Source organism: Arachis stenosperma, chromosome 9, assembly GCF_014773155.1.
Source record: "Arachis stenosperma cultivar V10309 chromosome 9, arast.V10309.gnm1.PFL2, whole genome shotgun sequence".
In the NCBI taxonomy this organism is placed as follows: domain Eukaryota; kingdom Viridiplantae; phylum Streptophyta; class Magnoliopsida; order Fabales; family Fabaceae; genus Arachis; species Arachis stenosperma.
In genome coordinates this window covers 142,896,007-142,919,970 of record NC_080385.1, presented here as the reverse complement: position 1 = coordinate 142,919,970, position 23,964 = coordinate 142,896,007, and the positions used below count along the sequence as shown (strand labels likewise).

At 30.4% G+C, this 23,964-nt stretch overlaps 1 non-coding gene across 1 annotated transcript; it reads right to left on the bottom strand.

Moving 5' to 3' along the window:
* Nucleotides 1–21,977: 21,977 nt before the first annotated feature.
* Nucleotides 21,978–22,131, bottom strand: LOC130952000 (5.8S ribosomal RNA). The gene has a single exon (XR_009074182.1). It is a non-coding gene; the product is annotated as a 5.8S ribosomal RNA (ribosomal RNA).
* Nucleotides 22,132–23,964: the final 1,833 nt, after the last annotated feature.

The following is a 23,964-nucleotide window of genomic DNA, read 5'->3' as shown; positions in this document are numbered from 1 at the left end:
AATGGGCCTCCAAGCCCCCAAAATCGCGAGTCACGTGCCATTTTAATGAAGGCATGTGCGGACACCTGTGCGTACGCACAGACTTGTGCGTCCGCACACTTTGCGAAAATCTCTTCCTATGCATACACACAAGTAGCTGTGCGCACGCACACTAGACGATACTCTCACTGACCGCGCAACGCGCTTGAAACAATCTACGCGCTCTGATTGGGCGGCTGTGTGTACGCACGCAGGTCTGTGTGTACGCACACGTCTCTGTGCTCATCTCCTTTGATTCTTCATGCTTCCTCCACTTTGCATGCTCTTCTTCCATTTTCTCCAAGCCATTCCTATCTTATACAACTGAAATCACTCACAAACAACATCAAGGCATCGAATGGAAGGTAAATGGAATAAAATAGATTAAATTAGGCACAAAAGATCATATTTTCATAATTAAGTACAAATTAGGTGAAAAGTTCAAAAGCATGCTATTCAAGGGAATAAGTGCAAGTTTATATGATGAAATCCATTCAATTCTAACCAAAAATCATCATCAAGTATGGATTCATCAAACACAATAACTATAGAACATAAAGAGAAAACAAACACAACACATACACAATCATAGAAAATAGAATTCATAGAAGATATGCTCAAACAATCATGATGCATGTCTATTCCTAGTGCAGGTAATGAGCTTATCTGTCGGTTTCGATCCGCTCTTGACGCAACTCAGCAACCTTTGTCTGAGTTTGGTTTCCAGTGCCATAACCTTTGTAAGCAAACTCTGTCTTACAGGTGTGACTCTCTTGAGCCGATGTATGCAAACATAACCTCTATAAGCAACCTCAGTCTTATAGGTGAGGCACCCTCTGGCCAATGTATATGTCGATAACCTTTGTAAGTAACCTCTGTCTTACAGGTGCGACCATCCCCTGGATTGACCGATGTATCTCTCGAAGCAAATCTCGGTGGACTCACCACCGTATCTTTGCTCATTTTAAGCAGGTACATAATCATCTCGGTTCGTTTTCAAGGCCAAACAATAACTTCTACTTATCCCCTTTTCTTTCCGTTCTTTCTTTTGTTTCTTTTATTCCTACTCTCTGCTCTCCTATGGCATAAGTTCTTTAAATTCTTTTAATCTTTACTCTCTGCTCTTCTGTGGCAGAGGTTTCTTTAATATTTTTCTTTCCTTCTCTTTCTTCTTCTTCTTTCTTATCGTTCATAATATAAATCATTCTCATGTTATTCCCTCGCCTTTCCCTAAGTATCTTATGGAAAGAGAATCAAAGATTTTAAATTACATTTGTCTTTCTAAAACTTTTAGGACAGTTTTCTACTTATCCTTTTATTATGTCTTAAATAAAATAATATCTCTTAAATAAAATACTAATATATTATAATGATACAAATAATGCTAGTTTTAAGAATAAAAGAGTGTTATTATTACTATTTTTAAATCAAAACCTGCTTATTAATGTTTTATTCTTTAAACTTTTAAATATTTTACTTTTAATCCAGTATTATAAAAATTACTAATTTAATTTCATATTTCTAAAAATAACCCCGATCTTTTATCAAACTACATTTTCATATTTAAAAAATAATATTTAAGTTGGTGACAAAAAGTCTTTCAAAATCAAAATATTTTCTTGTGACCTTTCAAAATATATACTTGATTTTAAATCTATTTTTCGAGCTTTTTCGGTTACCGATTTTTTTCACAGCTTTTAATTTAATTCCCCGGCCATTAAATCTCACATATTTTATTCAAAACTAACACAATGACAGCTCTAAATCAATCTCATAATCACGGTTTGAGTAGCATAAATATAACCAAATCACAAGCTTAATCACATATAACAATATATCCACAAAATTCAATATAAAATCAACCCAACTCCATCAATAATTAATCACAACAATCATTCACTTATCCAACTCAAATTTAATCAGTGAGAATTTACCGAAATTCTACCTTCATATGAAATTAAAATATTCAAAATTTCAAAAAAAATTTTTGACCGAGCTACCAAAGAAGAAAACGTCTGGAATTATCTGTGCTTCCTAAAATTACAGTTGGCCGAACTTAAGGGGTATAAGAGCTACGTCACCATCAACTTTTATGATTAAAAGTGATGCTAACACATAGAGGAGGAGAATAAAAATATTTTTATCGGATTAGATTTTTTATTAGGGTTACAGAGCTCAAGAAATTGAAGCCAGAAGTTTTGGTAGTTACGGTTCTCTCTTTTTCTCTCTGGTTACAGAGCTCAAGAAATTGAAGCCAGAAGTTTTGGTAGTTACGATTCTCACTTTTTCTTTCTCGGTCTAATGAGATGAAAATGATTATGTGTCATATATATATATATATATATATATATATATATATATATATATATAGAGAGAGAGAGAGAGAGGTGCATTTCATGCTAGCCATTATTTTACTGTGACTACAGTGCTTACAAGAAATTTACCAATGAATTGTAGACACCTGGTATTTTTAAAGAAACTTTGACTTTGAGTTACTTCATATTAAACATAGTAAAAAAGCTAATGATAAGGGTAAACATTTTAAACGATAATTTGAAAAAAATAAAGAGAAAATAGATGTTACTGTATTATTTATGACTAATGAGGTAGAAGACCGCTCATTACACCAGGCATTCACATTGTGATATTTGTGACCTGCCGCAAAAAGAGGAAAAGTGGAAACTAATAAAAAACTGCGATGGAGATTGCAGGAAGTTAACAAAGAGCTAACTGTAGGTGATCATACTTTTTATTTTTAATAAATTATTTCAAAAAATAAATAATAAAATGAGTAAAACCATCAATCCACCCACGCATGAACTGAAGAATCCAAGCTAATTAGTTCTTGGTGATATGGTTTTGTTTTTGTGTGACTATTCGGGTAAGTGGATAAGAGATGGAACACCAGATCAGACGATAAATTGGATAACACAACTGTAACTGAGTTTAAATTTTTAAATTTTATAATATATTATTAAAAAAATAAAACTAACAAAAAAAATTACCATATTTAGTATTTAAATTATAAGTTAATGAGAATAAGATAAAGCACACTTATTATTTTTTATTGAAAGTGTATTTCATAGTCACACTAGTCACCATAAATATGGCCACCATAAACTTGGCCATATATATATATATGAATGTAACTAAGGAACTTTATATAATAATAATAATAATAATAATAATAATAATAATAATAATAATAATATATAAAGTTAAATGTATATGAGTTCTTAATATAAATGACATTAATAACTTAAGAATATAAAAATATTTGATCGAACTTTAATAATTCTAAGCTCATCAAGAAATACCAATAATTAATTTTATCGGCAAAACTCGGACTTGATAATAATATTAATATTATTATCTAGGCTCCATTATAATTAGAGCAAGTAAAATTGATAAATAAGATAATAACAAAATTCAAAATTATATTACCATCTATTTTATTTTGGGGTTCGAAATCGGCTCATCAAAATAAAACTAATCACTTTATATATTATTTTAAGAAAAATTCACGTCAGTACAAAAATTAGAGTTGTTATATTCTATCCCCATAAAAGAAAATTTTGCCCTTAAAATTTCCTTTTACCTATAAACAGGTGCAAATAATCGGTCCTTATCTTATCTTCTAGTTCTCAGGTGTATTCTGTTTCCTCACATCGTCCCAATTCACGTATAATAGTTAAAGAAAATAAAAGAATACAAGGCTCCAGAGTCGTAAAGTACAGTTAAGAAACGAGTCTAGGCATAATACTGACCTTGAGTCAGGGAGTCTGAGTACGAGCATCTTCAGGAATCATTGTAAATACTCTTCCTGGCTGTTGTGGTCTAGCTGGCTCTTGGATAAACTTCTTCAAGAAATTTCTCACTATATGTCCCGGTTCACCGCAGTTGTAGCAAATATTCTATCCAAAACGACAAGGTCGATTACCATGGTCCTTCCCACACTGACTACACACCGTATCCGTTTGAATCTATAGAGGTCGCTTGTCAGTATTTTGCCTTGGCTTATCTCTATTTTCAACAGTAGAGCGTGCAAGATTATTCCTAACTTGCTGATCCCTATGCAGGGATACTCCAAGTGCCTTAAAATTCACCATCTGCCAAGCCGCATACCGACTAGAACAGTTAGAACTTCTCAGAGGTAAATTCTGATGATTCATTCTCATTGCTACCATCTTTTTCTCACAGTCTTTCATTAGCTGACTCCTATTGGCGAGCTTCACAAAATTTCGTATTTCCAGTGGTACTAACGAATGCATCAGCTCATCACGAAGTCCTCCTTCAAACTTCAAACACTTTCATTCTTCAAAATCATCTGGATTTTTCTGACAGATCTTAGAGAATCGACACAAATTCTCAAATTTTTTTGTATATTCTGCCACTGACATATTCCCTTGTGTCAACTACATCAGTTCCATTTCTTTAGCATCACAAACAGATCTAGAAAAATACTTTTTATAAAATTTCTCTCTAAAAGTATCCCAGTCAATCTCTTCCACCTCCTGCCTCAGCAAGCGTTGCACCCATGCCTCCAATGTTCAGCTTCACTCTCCAGCATATAGGTCGCAAACTCCACGTGTTGTTTTTCTGATACATGTTGCGCTCGCAAAGACTTATCAATACCACGGAACCAGTTGTCAGATTCAATTGCAACAAGCGTCCCCTTAAACTTGGGCGAGTCACTCTCAGAAAGGTTGCCAGTGTCATAGGATTATCATGGTTTTCAGCGCCTTCATTATCATTACCGTCTCTACCACGCTTACCATTGCGTTCCCTGTTACGATCTTCATTCCTCTCTTCTAAATGGTCAATTGCTCGCATTATCGTAGTTGCCATTTCACGCACAGCCTCAGCCATGGTGTTCATTGTAGCCATAAAATCATTCGCACCCCTCGTCGGTTCCTCTACGGAGTACAGAGTTCGCACCACGCCTACCACGTCCTCGTCCCCGTGCAGCCATCAAGATCCTATTCACACATAACATGCAATATTAAGGTGATCAGTCTTAACATTTCAAGTAAAGTGTGAATAGTCCCTAAAATAGAAACACAGCGACAGTCATGCAATCCAAATCACAAGGAAATCCTATATGCATGAAACACAACTCAAAGAATAAAATGAAGCATGATCCAATCCATTTCCCTAGGCATTAATAGGAACGAACCACTCTGATGCCAAATTGTAACGATCCAATTCCCAATACGTCATGTTCATACTGAAAATCGAGTGTCACCAACTTGCTTATGCAAAACTTTAACTATTTACTATTAAGCCTGTAATCGAATTAGCGCACTATCAAATTTTTGAAAAAACTTTTAGTTTATAAAATGATTTGCGAGGATAACTAATTAAACATACACAAGTCAAAATAAGGAATCAAATAAAGCATACACAAGGCCAACATTATATATAAACATAACATATATCATAGATCATACATATATATAAAGGTACTACCATATATATCAGAAGTTAGTGTACAACCCTTCATATCTTGCTACTATATACGTAATTAACACTTCGGGCCCTGGTCCATATAGGAAGCCCCCAAGCTGGCGTCTGAAACTAGCCTAGCCAGTATTTGCAGCTCCTAATCTCTCGATGGATCTATCCAAAGTGAGAGACTAAACGAAAATTCCCATGCTAAACTGAAGACACCACCCAAAACTTGCTCCCAACTCTCACTGTCTCTGATCGATCACTGTAACCAAAAGATGAGATCTCTATCACCTTCATATACTTCGCTGGGTCCTCGTATATATAGGGGTAATCTTAACTAGAGTTCTTGTTTCCATCTGAAGGGGAAGAGTAAGGGTAAGAACTGGGGAGTTCTTAGTAGGGTCGGCGGTTAGTTAAGTCTGTTTTCAATACTATACCCAGTCATCAGCAACAACCGAATCATGCATCAAACACAATAACTATAGAACATAAAGAGAAAACAAACACAACACATAAACAATCACAGAAAACAGAATTCATAGAAGATATGCTCAAACAATCATGATGCATGTCTATCCCTAGTGCAGATAATGAGCTCATCTATCAGTTTCGACCCGCTGTCGGGACAACTCAGCAACCTTTGTCTGAGTTTGGTTTCCAGTGTCATAACCTCTATAAGCAACCTCTGTCTTACAGGTGTGACTCTCTTGAGCCGATGTATGCAAACATAACCTCTGTAAGCAACCTCGGTCTTACAGGTGAAGCTCTCTCTGGCCAATGTATGTATCGATAACCTCTGTAAGCAATCTTTGTCTTATAGGTGCGACCATCCCCTGGATTGGCCGATGTATCTCTGGAAGCAAATCTCGGTGGACTCACCACCGTATCTCTACTCGTTTTAAGTAGACCCATAATCATCTCAGCTCGTTTTCAAGGCCAAACAATACTTCTACTTATCCCCTTTTCATTTCATTCTTCTTTCGTTTCTTTTATTCCTACTCTCTGCTCTCCTGTGGCAGAAGTTCTTTAGATTCTTTTAATCTTTACTCTCTACTCTTCTGTGGTAGAAGTTTCTTTAATATTTTTTCCTTTTCTTCTCTTTCTTCTTCTTCTTTCTTGATGGTTTCAGTGGCTAAGAGAAGGGGGGTTGAATTTTAGCCCATTTTTGCTTGATTACACTTTCTGGTCTTGGAGGAGACTTTTCTATTTTTGTCTCATCCCTAGCCACGAGACTTTTTATTTTTGTCTCGTCACTTGGCACGAGATATTTTTGGTTTTAGCTCCTGTGCAGTAGAAACAGAAATGGAGTAGTAGAGAAAGAAGATTACACCCAGATATATCCTGGTTCAGCTGCTAAGTGCAATGCAGCCTACATCCAGTCTCCATCACAACTATGATGGAATTTCACTATAATCAATCTGATTACAAACTGTAAAGTGCTAACCCAACTTACAAGGGGATTCCCACAGAATCATGAAACACAAAATAGATGAACAAAGGAACTCTAAGACATCTATGGCTTTTTCTTTTAATTTTGCACTCTCTGCCTTTTTTCCGCTCTATGGCTTTTTCATACAAACCTCACTGTTTGCCTTTTTTCCATGAGACTTAAGACATGACAAAATTAAACAGAAAAATTACAAAACAGAATACATTGAAGGAGAAGAAAATCTGTAAGCTTAGGTAGCTATGAGACTTCTGTGCCTTGCACTCTCACACTTTCTCCTTTTTTTCAAACCGTGACTGTTCACCCCTTTTTATAGAGAGGAGAAGCCTTCACAGTTGAAACAAAAAAACCAAGCTTAACTTCTTTTTCTTCATAACAGAACCGGTTCGGCCACAGAGAGAGAATTGGTAACTCATGCAAAACCCAACATGCAAATACCTCTAGTTCTTCCTTGGTCATTACTCTTCATCAATCCGAGCGCTCCATCCTTGGCTTGCTCTCCAAGATGGATTTCTGGCCCTTGATGCTTCATGATGATGATGGCTTCATCTGCTCCAATCTCTGCCTCTTCCATCACTTCGCCACTCTAGCTACTTCCTGTGGTGGTTGAGCAGAATCAGAGACAAGCCATGCCTCCAAGAATCTCTTCCTTGCTGGCCGAATCTCCTTCTTTCTTTTTGAGTATGAAGAGCTCGAGATTACCTCACCAAATCTTACCACTTTTGGTGAAAATCTCAGCCACAGCATACTTTTATTTTGTTATGTTTTTTTGCCATCATTATGATGGTCTTGAGACGTGCTTTTCTTTCCTTTTGGTAGCTTGAAGTAGCTTCCATGGCTTCCTGGATATTGACCGAAGGAAAGAGAGAAATGAGAGAGAAGATGGAGTTTGAAAGGAAAGCAATTAAATGAAATAGAATAGATTAATTGTAATGTGTTGCTTTTCCTCTATACTGAGTAGCGTGCATCTTCAATGCAATCAATCATGTCAAACACACTTTCTCTCTCATAGTTCCCATGCATGTGTTCAATTCACTTTAGTGAAATTTGAATTCCACTAAAAATGGATTCCGTTGGAATCAATGAAGCTTTGTTTTCTTTGCTTCATGGTTTCGGTCCAAACATGCTTGCCTTCAAGCAATTTTAGTTTGGACTTGTAACTATGATAATCAAAACTGGCCCAAAAATATTTCAGCCATGTGATCCGATGGAAGGCATAGAGCAAATGATAACATTTGCTTTCTTGATGAATTATTTTCGGATCATGCATTGGGTCACATTAGCAAAGATTTGAAATTGGGCTTATGATAATCATTCAATCTGGCCCAATAAGTATCACAACAATTCAGCCACACTCATCATATATTCTTGCATCAAACCAAAGCTGAATGTAATTGGGCTTGCACCAGAATTTTGTTTTCGGCCCAATATTAAAACCTGCAACAAAATTATTAATCAATATATGTTAAGTGAAAATCAAATTAATAATTTTGTAATTAATTATTTTAATAATGTTTAGTCATCACAAATATTAATTTAGAATTTTCCAAACTCATCATTTCTTATTGTTCATAATATAAATCATTCTCACATTATTACCTCCCCTTTCTCTAAGTGTCTTATGGAAAGAGAATCAAAGATTTTTAAATTACATTTGTCTTTCTAAAACTTTTAGGACAATTTTTTACTTATCCTTTTATTATGTCTTAAATAAAATAATATCTCTTAAATAAAATACTAATATATTATAATGACACAAATAATGCTAGTTTTAAGAATAAAAGAGTGTTATTATTACTATTTTTATATCAAAACCTGCTTATTAACATTCCATTCTTTAAGCTTTTAAATATTTTACTTTTAACCCAGCATTATCAAAATTACTAATTTAATTTCGTATTTCTAAAATAATCCCGATCTTTTATCAAACTACATTTTCATATTTAAAAAATAATATTTAAGTTGGTGACAAAACCTCTTTGAAAACCAAAATATTTTCTTGTGACCTTTCAAAATATATACTTAATTTTAAATCCATTTTTCGAGTTTTTTCGGTTACCGATTTTTTTCACAACTTTTAATTTAATTCCTCGGCCATTAAACCTCACCCATTTTATTCAAAACTTATATAATGATAGTCTCAAATCAATTTTATTATCACAGTTTGGGTAGCACAAACATAACTAAATCACAAGCTTAATCACATATAACAATATATCCACAAAATTCAATATAAATCAATAAACTCATCAATAATTAATCACACTCCATCAAATCTAATCTGTGAGAATTTACCGAAACCCTACCTTCGTATGAAATTAAAATATTCGAAATTCCGGGAAAGCTTTCTGACCTAGCTATCGAAGAAAAAAATATTTGGAATCGTCTATGCCTCCTAGAATTTCAGTTGGCCGAACTCAAGGGGTAGGGGAGCTATGTCACCGTCAACTTCCACTAATCAAAAGTGACACCAACATGTAGCAAAGATGGATACGAACACTTTTACCAGATTAGATTTTTTATTTGAGTTACAGAATTCAAGAAATTGAAGCTGAAAATTTTAGTGGTTACGGTTCTCTCTTTTTCTCTCTCGGTTTTCCTAATGTAACTAAGAAACTTTATATAATAATAATAATAATAATAATAATAATAATAATAATAATAATAATAATAATAATATATAAAGTTAAATGTATATGAGTTATTAATATAAATGACATTAATAACTTAGGAATATAAAGATATTTGATAGAGTTTTAGCAACTCTAAGCTCATCAAAAAATACCAATAATTAATTTTACTGACAAAAGTCAGATTTGATAATATTAATATTATTATTTAGGCTCCATTATAATTAGAACAAGTAAAATAGATAAATAAGATAATAATAAAATTATATTACCATCTATTTTATTTTGGAGTTTGAAATCGACTCATTAAAATAAAACTAATCGTCATAAAATATTAAAATTTATGTTAGTATAAAAATTAGAGTTGTTATAATATTTATCATTGATAGAAAAAAATGATTTTTTTTTGGAATATAATAAAAAAATATTTACAGAAAATTCATTCTCAAATTATATATTCTGAAATCCGTTTTTTTGGGGGCAAGTTTTCTGTGCCTCTCAACGAACCTTGTCAAAATTGTAAAGTTTGCTGTGCCCTAGACTTCAAATCACAGCCACTTTTTTTTGGTGTTGAAAAACACTACACGATTGTTTTCTATATGCATTTGTCACACGAAATTGAATAAATAATAATTTGTATAGTTTCATCTTATTTTTTTCTGAGTTTTTTTTGGTGTTGAAAAACACTACACCATTGTTTTCTATATGCATTTGTCACACGAAATTGAATAAATAATAACTTATATAGTTTCATCTTATTTTTTTCTATGAATTTTTAATGAGTTAAACCCCAAAATGGTCCCTGAGATTGGCGTTTTGCACTGAAATCGTCCCTGAGATTCCAATTGCACCAATTACGTCCCTGAAATTGAAAAAAATGCACCATAGTAGTCCCTGACCCATTTTCCATTAACGACGTGATGACATGGCATGATGACGTGGACTGTAAGTGACACGTGTCACTTTATGATTTGGCCACGTGTAATGGTAGGATAATGTGGTGACCAGTGACACGTGGCATGCTGACGTGGATAGTTGTGCCACGTGTCACAATGTTATTTGGCCACGTGTCCAATTGTGCCACAAGTCGCAACAGTATTCGTCCACGTGTCATCCATTATGCCATCGTTGTATATGCACTAAATTAGTCCCTCACTTTGCATTAAGTAACTCATTTTAGTCCCTGAAATTGAATGTCGTGCACCAAACTAGTCCCTTCATCAATTTTTTCTCATTTTTTCGATAAATTCAAAATTCTCAATATTTTTTAATGCATTAATTTCAATTCTATTTTTTCACACGTTCTTCAAATAAAAGTGTTTTTATAAAATATTTTTTCTCTTGCGAATACCTTATTCGCCGACTTGGAGTTAACGTGAAGGCTTTTCAAGTACCTTCACTACCATCTCCAACCTCTTTCAGTACTTTTATAAAATATTTTTTTCTTGCGGATACCTCTAATAGCCGCCGTCTTGGAGTTGACGTGAAGGCATTTCAAGTTTCCCTCATTATCATCTCTGACCTCTTTCATCTAGACTGCAGAGATCAAAAGTGGTAGTGAGGGTGGTTGAAGTGCCTTCAATCTAGCTCATTTATATATAACGAAAACGTGTATTTCATAAGAAAAAATATTTATTTTAATTATTAATTTCTTGTTAAAAACACATGTTTTTTTATGAAAAAAATGTGTTTAATCAATCATATTATTTTTTTATAATAACATACTTATATATTACAAAATTTACCAATATTAAATTATTAAAAAATTATATAATTAAAACTAAAATCTTAAAATTTTTTATAAAAGCACTTGTATTTAAACGATATATGAAAAAATAGAATTGAAATTAGTGTATCCAATATATTGAAATTTTAAATTTAAAAAAAATGAGAAAAAATTGGTGAAGGGACTAGTTTGGTGCACGACATTCAATTTCAGGGACTAAAATGAGTAACTTAATGCAAAGTGAGGGACTAATTTGGTGCATATACAACGATGGTATAATGGATGGCACGTGGACGAATACTGTTGCGACACGTGGCACAACTGGACACGTGGCTAAATAACATTGTGACATGTGGCACAACTATCCACGTCAGCATGCCACGTGTCACTAGACACCACATCATCCTACCATTACACGTGGCTAAATTATGAAGTGACACATGTCACTTACAGTCTATGTCATCATGCCATGTCATCATGTCGTTAATGAAAAATGGGTCAGGGACTACGATGGTGCATTTTTTTCAATCTCAGGGACATAATTGGTGCAATTGGAATTTCAGGGACGATTTCAGTGCAAAACGCCAATCTCAGAAATCATTTTGAGGTTTAACTCAATTTTTAATAGTACGCATTCATAAAAAACAGTTAATATAAAAGTACAAAAATATAATGCCATTTTTAAATACGGTTTGTTCTTGTGTACTCCTCAAATAAAAATGATAATAATGTTGTTGCCGTTGTCACTATAATATTAAAAAATCATATTTATTATCTATCAAGTATTCAACTCTCTAATTTTTCTTCTCACTCACACCTAACTAAATTTTTTTAGAATTAAGAATTTTGATAATGTTCTTTTTAAATTGAAGGCACAAAAATATTGAAATTTAGCGTACGTATTTTGTAAGGGGGCATCTAGTGTACAGATGCATTTGTAAAGATTTTTGTCTTTTATGGTTATTTGTTGATTTTAAAAGCGTGTCACTAAAAGTGTTGCTTAAAGAGAAAGTGTTACCCTTAATCGTTAACTTGGCTCTGATACCAATTTTTAAAATGTAGTTTCTATTAACTCTTCGTATTTTGTTTTTATAACTTGTATGGATTTGGTTGGTGGCACTTTATAATCTGTAGTTTCATAATCAAAAGTATTGACCATTTCTACTATTACTAATTCTGATTTCATTTTTATAGTTTTTCAATCTTGTTTTAGTTTATAATATTCTTTTTTGCATGGATTATTGTATATAAAATCTTTTATCTGTTTGTCCTTTTCTTTAATATAATTTTTCAAATCCTCAAAAACTTCTTTTATTTCTACACTTTCTGTTGTTTCTAAATATCTTTTTAATTTTTCAACTTCATTTTCCATTTTTTCTTTCAAGAGCTTTAATTCTTTTAAATCATAATATGGTTTTCCAGGCATTTATAAATTTTTTAAGTTTAGCTCCAATTTGTTTATATTTGTTCTTATTTCTATCATTTTTATTATAAGGTCGTTAATTTCGAACTGAAGATTATTTAATTCCCTTTTATACTCCTTTATTTTACTTTTTAATTTTTTCGCCCTTTTTCTTTTTATTTTGTTTTCTGGTCTTTCAATCTTTGTAAACTTCATTGTTTATCTTAGAATTTCTGCAAATTCTATCATCGATTCATCATTATTTTCTAGAGATTCTATTATTTTTTCTAACTCTTCAACTTCTCCTTTCAATTTGTCATAGATTATTTTTAGAGCTTTTAATGCTCTTTAATTTATTTCAGAAAACTGTAAATAATTCAACCGATTTTCTCTTTCAAAGAGCTCTTGTTTCTTGTCTTGATAGGTTACATATATTTTTTCTTTATTTATTGTCATAACTTAGTGTTTAGGGTTTCATTTAATTTTTCGACCTTTTTTGTTAATTCTTTTATTTCAGAATTTTCTTCTTTAGTCTTTAACTTAGATAAACTTAAAGGGCTATTAATTTTGGATTCTCTTATTTGAAAATTCGATGAAACTAATTTTCCTGATGGTTCTTTTAGTAAAAGAACTGGGTTTTCAATAGCTTTATATTTTGGTATTTCTGTCTTTACAATTTTCTGAAATAATTCATCAACATAAATTCTTTCTCTGTTTTTAAATATTATACTATGATGGCTATTTGTTAAGCATAATTATTGCATATGTAATTGAATGGTTCATCATCTTGTTCCATTAGATTTTTTCTGTGAAATTTATAAGCCAAACTTATAGATCTTCCAAGGTTTTCAGTTGATAAAGGTATAGCATATCCAAGATGGACATTGAATTTAACATTTACGTTTGCCAAGTTTCCATGAACAATTCCAATTATTTGATCTATTGGGTCATCAGTAATTCTTTTGTCACAGATTGCTAAGCTTATTGGTGAATTAATTCCTTTCATATATGTAGATTTGATTAAGACTTGTATAGTACTAATATGGATCCATCCAATTTTAGATCTTTTTTGTTGATCCTTAATTTTCTCAATCTGTTTACTCAATTCTTCATCATTTATCAAAGCTATTTCAAGTTCTCCATTGGCAGATTTTATCTTTATAGGGGCTTCAAGTTGAATTTTTCCATAGTATATTATATTTTTTCTATTAAAAACTTCTTTTAAAAGATTTTGTTTATTAAAATTTTCATTTGATTTGAGATTTAATTATGTTTTTAGAACAGCCTGTTTTTCATTATCTAATAATGCAGATAATTTATAATAGTCAGATTCTTCCGTTAATTCTAAACTTTCTAAATAATTCATAACTAAGAGATTAGGTTAAAGGCGTACCTTTCTGGAGAAAAACTTCCTTTATTTAGAATATTTTACATAAGATGTTTTTATCTCCAGAGGAGAGATTGTAGATACTAACTCCAGAGGGGAGTTTAGAATTGGTTTTTTCCTAAGGGAATTCTTCTTCAAACTATAGAATCGCCTCGGCAGCTTCCTCCTTACTCTCCTAGCATATGAGTACTCTTAGCCTCCTACTTTCTATGGTTTGATGCCTTCTACAATTGTCTAAGCAACCTATTTATAATGGTTGGGTCTGATGGACATTCCCATCCTTACCCTTCTTATGACGTCATTGCTTACGTCATTGTTTATTATCTTGCACCAGCTACATTGTTAGTGCTCTATGACCTAAGCGCTTACGTCATTATGTAATAATGTTGAGAGATGCTTCAGATGTGCTGTCCTCCTCTTTCATTATGTGGCCTTCAGATGCGTTGTCTCCTTCCTTTATCATGTGGGTTGATTCCATTTCATTATTGCTTTCTTCAGATAACTCTGAGACACATAACTGGCACTTGTGGTCTTCTCTGTCTTTTATCAAATAGCAGAGATTCCTCTTTATCCCTTTGGGGAGCTTTTCTAAGAGTCCAGATAAGTTGTAGAATGCTGATTCAAATTCCACTAAGAGTCTCATCTCTCTTTCTTCAATTTTATTCCTTTTACTGGACACAAGCAAAGTATTTCTTTAATTGATTTGTGTGAGATTCCCTTGTTATCTTTTGAGTTCTTTCGAAGACCCTTGCTAGTGTGCTAGCTAGTCTTCCTTCATGACTGTAGATTGTTAAATCTTGAACTTGATCAATTGGTTGAAAATTTCCTGGGAAGACGGACATGAAGATTACTTGATGTGCTGGAACCAAGCATTCTTCTTCTTCATTAAAAATAGATTGACTATTCGTAAATTTTAGGGATATATCCCTTGGATTTACGTTGTCAATTATATTTTTAAATCTCTTTACTGCATCAACGAATCCTGCAGGAAACTCACTAATAATTTTTAAATCATTAAAAATTAAAATTGTATCAATTAATCCATACTGGAAAAACTGATAGGTGTCAGATGGGGAAGCATCTGGAAATATAACCAGCTTTGTTAGCTGTTCTTTGGCAATAGGATAATATCCCAAGATTGCCCTTTTTTCTTCAGTCCAATTTAGGACTATGTTAAGGGTTTCTCTGAGATTTGATCTACAGACCCTTTTCTTTTCCTTGATTTCAGCCCTTGTAGGAATGTTTCTTATTATCCCTATTCTCTGGGTTTGAATTGGAGCTTTATCTGCTCTTTTTAGGGTTTGCTCTGGATGAAGAGCTTCATATTTCCTGAAGGATTCTTTTGCTTCTTCCAGTGTTAAAAATCCTCCTTTATGAAATTATCCTTGATTGATGTGTAAATGGTGCTGCTTTTTCCCAGGCATCATATACTCCTTTCATGGGGCCATTATAAATTACATAATATTTTTTATCTTGGGTGGATTTTTTGATAATTTCAGCAATTATTTTATTTTCTGGAATTTTTTCTTCACATGATTTGTCCACCACGCTTAGCTGGCTGAACTCTGATGGTTTTGTTGTGTGTGATTTCATTGCTTCGATGGCCTTCTTGAGGGATTGGATCTGTATCCTTATTTGCTGACAATGCTTGCATTTTTCGAGTTCTTGTTCGTATTTTTGAATTTCTTGATCTAATGCGTTGTAGACGAACTCCATTCTCTTGTTAATGTATCTGCAATAACATTTTTGTCACCCTTAATATATTCAATTTTTATGGATTTGTAACAAAAATAATTGCCATCTTACCAATCGTCCATGATTATAATCAACTTTTAAATTATGTATAAAACCTGTTAGGTAACTTGAATCTGTCCTTAATGTAAATTCTTTGGGTAGTAAATCATTTTCCATTTCTTAAGATTTAATTGCTGCCAAGTTTTCTTTTCATGAGTGGTATATCTCTGTTCTGTTGGAATAAAAGTTCCTGAAATATACCTGCAAAGTAATTCCTTTGGGGGATATTTAGAATCTATGATTCTTTTTCTTGTTCCAAGCTTTTTATAGCTTTCTTAGCTTTTAGACATCCTGACCATGTTATGTCTGAGGCATCTATTTCTACTATTAAGTAGTCATTTTCTTCTGGAATATAAAGTTCTGGAAGTTTTTCACATAATTCTTTAATTCTTTGAATTTGCATACTATCTTTTTCATCCCATTTCCATTCTTTTTAGTACTTATTTTTGGAAATAAGCTTTTAGTGTATTCTGTTATATTCTTTAAAAATCCTTGATCAGAAATAATTTATACACCCTAAAAATCTTTGTAATTATTTTCTATCTTCTATTTATTAGGAAATAAATTTACTTTTTCTAAAACATTTGGTTGAAGTTTTAGCTTTCCTTGAGTGGATAGAATTAATCCAAGAAACTCTATTTCTTGTTTTGCTATTCTTGCTTTCTTTTTGCTAAGAACTAATCCTTTTTCTTTACATCTTTCTAAAAACTATTAATAATTTTTGAAGATGATCTTCTTTATCCTGTTTTGTAAAAATTAGTATATCATCAATGTACACTAAAACATTCATTTAACTCCTTTAGATTCTCTTCCATAAATCTTTGATAAATACCTGGGGCTTGTTTTAATCCGAATGGTATTCCATTCATAGAGCAATACACTTGTTGATTCTTTTGTTGGGCAAGTAAAAGCAGTTAATTTCTTTGTTTCTTGTCTCTAAACGAAGTTGCCAATATCCTGATTTTGCATCAAGAGATGAAAACCAAGTTGCTCCTTTAATTTTTTCTAAAATAGAATCTTTCTTGGAAGTTTATGAGCATCACCAATAGTTGCTTCATTCATTTTCTTATAGTTTATTACCATTCTTCATTTTCCCCTTTTAATTTCATTATTGTTTTCAACGTAAAAAGCTGGAGCCGCATGAGGACTTTTACTTATATTTCCTTTTTCCAAAAGATCTTTACATTCTAGTGAGAACTCTTCTCTATCTCTTGCGGAATAAGGAATTTTATTTGGAACTTTATCTCTTTTGTGGGATCTTTTAATTTAATGCTTACTAATTCGTTATTTGTATTTTAATATCTAAAGGATTTTCAGCACAAATTTCATCCAAAAGTTCTTCTATCTTTATTTCAAGATTATTTTTTGGAATATTTATATGAAAGTATAGATTTAAATAACATGTTTCTAATATAGAAAATATTTTAAATTTTAAGATCTTATCTATAGTAGTAGTTGGTATTTTTATGCGTTTTGATTTTGATTTATTGAAGAATCGTGTGGAGCTTTTAAAACTATGTATGTTAATTCTTGAATGAATGGATGATATAGCTTTAAAAGTTATTTCCTATGATAAAATCCATTCCAGAATTTAACATATATAGATGGAACAATGAACCTATAATTTTGAATAAAAATTTCAACCATCTCTGCTTTTTGGTCAATTTTATGTATTGATTTGTCAGCTATTCTAACTCTTAATGGTTTCTTTAATTTTTTCCAATCAAGTTTTATATTTGAACTAGCAAAGCATTGTGTTGCTCCAGAATCTATGAAAGCATTTATAAATTTTTCTGTTATTTTTATAGTAATAAATGTAGCATTATTACTCAGTCTCTGAGTCTGTTTCTGAGACATATTCAAAAATATAGTCTAAGTTATCATCAGATTCTTCTAATGGTTCCATGAAACAAGACTTAGCAATTTCTATTGTTAGTAAGATCCTTTTTATCCTTCTTTTTTGGGCATTCATTTGCGTAGTGTCCTTCTTCTTGGCAATACCAACATTTACAATTTTCTTTTTTATTCGGGCAATAGTTATTTCTTTGTCTTTTGTTTTTATTGTTATTTTCTTTCCTAAAATATCTCTTTTTTCTCCAGTTTGGATAGTATTTTCTTCTTCTAAATTGATATTTTCTTTTTCTTTGAAAATTTTTATTAAGACCATATTTTTGAGGTATCTCTCATTATCCTGACAGCAAATTCTAATTATATTTGCAAATCTTTTTTGAGTTGCTTCTTGCATACAACGTTCTTTTATTTCCTCTCTTATTGCAGATGTTGCTCCACCAAAATTATTTTCAATTGTTCCTCTATTTATTTCTCTTATAAATCTTCCCATTATAAATTCATTAGCAGGATATGGAAGTTTTGTTATATACATACTGAGATAATGATTTTTATCTTCTTCTTTTAATTTGTAATAATGTATTCTATATTCACATATATAAGACTCCACATTACACAAATCATATATCTGAATATTAGCTAAATGGTTTTTTGCTTCTTGATATTCTTATTATAGACTTCTTGTCTATGATCTATAATATTTTTTCCAAAAATTCTTTATATAGAATCATTATATATAATATCTTATCATAAGCTGTTGTTTTGTTTCTAATTCTTCTATTATTTGATTTTCTATTGATGTCATATAATCTCTTATAGTTCCTTTAGTATGAAATCCTATGTAATTCCAAATGTCTCTTCCAGACAATTCACTAAGTTTTGGATTAGTAAAGGCTTCTAATAAGAAGGAATTCAACCAGTTTTCGAAAATTTCTTTTTCGTTCTTTTTGCAGTCTAAATCGAGCATTCTTTCTCCTTCCATTTCCTGGATTTTAGGAACGTATTTTGATGGTATTTTTGTATATTTTGAATATTTATTTATAAATCCTTTTTTAAAAGCATAATTATCAAAATCTGTTTCCCATTTAAATTGAGATTGATTATCCTTAGATGTTCCAGCTTCATTTTTTACTTGTATTGGAATTGCTGGTTCTTCGTCACTTGAATAATCTAGAATGTGTTCTTCATTTTCTATATTTTCAGCATTTACTAATTCTTCTTCTATTTGAAAACCATGTTCCATAATATTATTTTCTTGAGCCATTTTTTAATTGTTTAAAAAGCATTGTAACTTCTTCTAATTTTTCTTCAATATTCATAATTTCAATGGTGGTTTTACTTTTAAGTCTGTTATGTTGATTATATTTTGAAATTTTTCTTCTTTGGGATTCTCTTTTTCCTTATTTCTTTGAAATTTTATAGATACTAAAATTTCTTCAAGCATGTCTACTATAGAATTTAATTGTGGGTTAAAAGTATGATGAAGATGTGGAAAATCATTTCCATGGTAGCATTTTTTAGAAATTCCATGTGAAAAATAAGTTTTTTCAGGTTTTTGAAGTCCTTCAATAAAACTTATAGTAAAATAAAGATTTTGAGAAAAATCATTTTGTATTGATTTTAAGAATTCAGTGTCATTACAATTAACATTAGTTAAAATCATTAATTTTTTATCTATTAGTTTTGATAATTTAATTATTTCTTCTCTTAAATCTTCTAATTTACTTTTTTCCATTAGGTGACGCTTTTCTTTGTGAAGAGTTACGGTTTTAAGTTAAAAGTGTGGTTTTAGAATGTGTGGTTTAGATTTTGCCACGTAAGCACATCTTTAAAACAACATCTTTACCATATATTTCACCATTTTGTAAAGTTTGCTGAAGAGTTCGATAAATCTTGGTCAATACTGCAAACTTACCCCACCCAAAAACAATTGAATTCCGGAATATAATTTCTGAATGATTTTTCTATGGAAATATTTTTTTATTTTATTTCAAGAAAAAATTCGAAAAATAATTCTTAAATTAAAAAAAAACAAGAAATTATGCAATTTAAATTTAAATATTGTTTTAAGTTGGTCATCATCTCTTCTTCTAGCAACTGCTGTTAACATAAACATTTCAATTATTAATAAAACAAAATTTGCATTTTAAAAAAGAAGCTGGAGAGCTTCAAAAAATAAAATAAAATAAAATAAATTAAAATAAGTAACGTATAAACCATATCATTTGAAATAATATTATTGGTCGATGGGTCATTGGCAGCTTCAAGGGTGATTTCATTATTAAGCTCTTTTGATAATTTTTTTTTCAATTTATTTCGGATTAATTTAGAGTAGGGTTAAAATAGACTAATATAATATCAGAGTCGGGTCAGGTCTAATTAAACTAGCTCGATACATGTGTACCCTTAGTATTTTTGTTAAAAAAATATGTTTTTTTTAAAAGACTTTATGCTAATATTAGAATTGAATAGGCTTAACTCACTCCAAAAGATAATTTAAGATATGAGAAATATTCATTACTTATAATTTTTTTAGAGTCTAATATAATATGGAATTGAATCTATCCAACTCACCCTCAAAATTAATTCAAAATATAAAAATTATTCTTCACTTATAAGCTTTTTAAAAATTTTAATAATGTAATAGTTATAGTGTTTGTTTAGAATGGCTTCTTTGAGCGAAAAATACTTTTTTTTTTAAGATAAAATGTTTTTATTAAATCTTAAATATATTTAAATACATTTTAAAAAAAGTATTTTTATTAGAATAAAATTTTTTTAAAAGCTAACAATATCTTATTTGAAAAATAAAAATAAAATAAATTTTTAATACTTAATTTTTTTAAAAAAATCTATTTAAATATAAAATAATTTTTTATTTTTTTTTTAGAAAACATGAAAAATACTTTTTCAAAAACTAATTCGTGAGTAAAACTTTTATATCAATTTCATAAAATTTATGCATTTTTTAATTTAAAACAGACCAATATTTTTTTAGAAGCTTTATTAGAATTTGATTAAAAAAAACCTATTCACCTTACATTTCTCGACATACTTGGAGTAAATTAAACTTTGTCGCCTTAAAAAACACTTATAAGTTAGGTAGGATTTTCCTTCTTTCGAATTTCGAAACACCGAAACCTGCATTGAATATTAGCTCGAGGAATTTCTATTTCTCGTTGAAACAAGAACCCACGCTTAAAATGTAGAACCTTTAGTCTAAGAATTTTTTTAAATAATAATATTTTTATCATATTTTTTGCCATGAATGAGTATTCATAGTTAAAAAGAGCGACACATTTTTAAATAGCTACAATTTTTGGTCAGTTAGCCACGGTTTTTTGAACTGTGGAGATCTTTTAGTAGTCACGGTTTAAACATCATTACCTATCTATCTTAAAACTGTGGCAAAATGATATTAATCAAAATAAAAAGAATAATTTTACCAGATTTCATCTGTGGTCAATTTGGATAGACCAGTTTCTCAGCTACTATTTTTTCCATAATTAATGTTGTTAGATTATTTAGCCATGTTATATCTTAGGCTAATCCAAATTATTTTATCATATTTTTTGTGACTAATTTGAAATGGCCACAGTAAAAACTGTGGTTAATTATAAAAAATAAATTAAAAACATAAAAATAAAATATCATAATAAAGATACTTCTTAGCACATAATTACATCAATCATGATTAAAAATAATAGTTCCAGTCCTATAAGTAGTGTTCATAGTAATAAAAATATGAAATTAAATAATATAGTGTCAAAAGTAAATATCCTGAACTAAATGTGTTTAAGATTAACAACAAACTAAATAAAACTATTACAAAATCAGGTATCTAAGATACATCATTATTATATCTTGAAAATTTTTATTGGAGTATATGTAATATCATTTAAATATATAAGATTATATTATCTTTTAATTTAAGAAAACAATTGCCTCAGATTACATCTAAAACTAATAATTTAATATAATTAAAAGATGTAAATCCAATATTTTTAGCAATGTCTGAACAATAATTGTTGAAAGTTGAACGGTATCACCAACTTATAAAATGTGTGCATAATTATGAAAAGGCTTCTCACCACAAAGAATGTACCAATATTCGGTGCCATGTTTTCAGTAGCTCTAAGTATAGCTTGATAATTGTTTGCAAAATTTTCAACTAGGAAAGACCCGCAGCGATACTGACGTGCAAATCGCTCGTCTGATTTGGGTATAGGGTGAAAGATTAATCGAATCGTTTAGTAGTTAATTTCCTCCAAAGTTTACACCCAAGCAGGCGTGCCTAACCTAAGGGTTTCGGGTGCAACTTGCGTTCAAAGATTCGATGGTTCACGAAATTCTACAATTTACACTAAATATCACATTTCGTTACGTTCTTTATCAATGCAAGAGCCGAGATATCCATTGCCGAGAGTCGTTCTTAACTCTTGTGGTCACTCGTCGCCCCGACCGGATGCCGTCTCCGGAGCCGATGGGAAGCAGTAGGGGACCTGGCCCCCAGAGGCATGTGCCATTGGCGACACCCCCAAGGCAGACGAGTCCTGTGAGACGCCTTGAAGCGCTACACAAACTAAAATATGATGAAAAAGGCATCTCATAAATCTTAGATCTTCAAATGAATTCAACTAGAGTTAACATATACTTTTTAGTTTTGATATTAAATTGATAGGATTTGTTTGTGTGAACTTCTTAAAAAAAAATTTTTTCGAGTTATCTTTTAAAAGATCTTATGAAAAATTAAAAGTAATTTTATGTTTGAGTATTTCATGCAAAAAGATCTTTTTATCTATAAATTATGGGTTTGTTTGGGTGAACTTCTAAAAAAATATCTTTTTTCGAGTTATCTTTTTTAAAAGATTTTATGTAAAAGTAATTTTATGTTTGGATATCTCATGCAAAAAAAATTTTTTATCTATCAATTATATTTGGGTATAACAATATAAAAGTATGTTTTTTGTTTATTTATTACATGAGAATCATCTTTTTTTTTTAAGGAAAAAAGATCTTTTAAAACACGATGTAAATTATAGCTTCTCAAAGAAGATATTTTTTCCTAGTGCTTTTACTTTTACTACTAGAAGTTTGCCAAACACGCTAAAAAATAAAAAAAGATATTTTTTATCAAGATAATGGTATCCAAACAAGTACTACGTTTGGATATAATAATATAAAAGTACTTTTTGTTTATTTATTATATAAAAAAATATCTTTTTTTAAGAAAAAAAATTTTAAATACGATGTAAATTACAGCGTTTCAAAAAGATTTTTTTATTTTTCTAGTACTTTTACTTTTACTATTAAAAATTTGTCAAACACGTTAAAAAATTAAAAAAATTATCAAAATAATAACGCTCAAACAAACACGTAATGATATTTTTTTAGATTGTGAGCTACTAGAATATTAATTTTAAATGTGAAATCGTTTAATTTGGAGTGCAGTAACTGGACCCTCTGATTTCTGTTTCAAAAAAATTAAAAATTTTGAGGTACTAAAATCAGATCCTTTAATTTTGATTTTTCCAACAGTTTTACAAAGGCTAAAAATTACAATGTTGGAGTATATCCCTTGTCTCAATTTCATAAAAAAAATTAGCAGTTAAAATTATAATTATTAAAATCGGATCAAATTGTCTAATTCGACCGAAAAATTGATGAACCGATTTTTATACCGATCCAATTCAATACTTGAACCGAACAAAGTAGAGAATCAGTGCGAATCGATCAATTTTGGTTAGATCGATCCGACCGTTTTGGAAGTTAAATTTTTTTCAAAATTTTTGGGGTGGGTTTCAAAATGCCATTCACAGCCACCACGCCATCATACTTCTTGTTAATTTATTTGCAAATTATAATATATATATATATATATATATATATATATCTTTCATCAAATAATTTATTTCTATTTAATTTTAGTTATAAATTTACTTATTTTAAAATTAATTATATTTTTATTTAACAATAATTATAAACTCACTTATTTTTTAATAAATATTTGTAGTATATAATAGTATAATAGATATAAATTAATTAATAAATTATTAAAATTTGAAAATAATAGTTTTTTTAATATAAAAACAAAAATAAAATATTTATGATCGAGTAAAATTAATAAAATACTTATTGTTCCTGTTTTATATTGTTTTAAAATAACTAGATATTTTTAAAATATTAGTGAAAAGATATATTTTAAATTTTTTATTATTTTTTATTTTTTATTTACATAGGACCGGATTAATTGGTTCAACC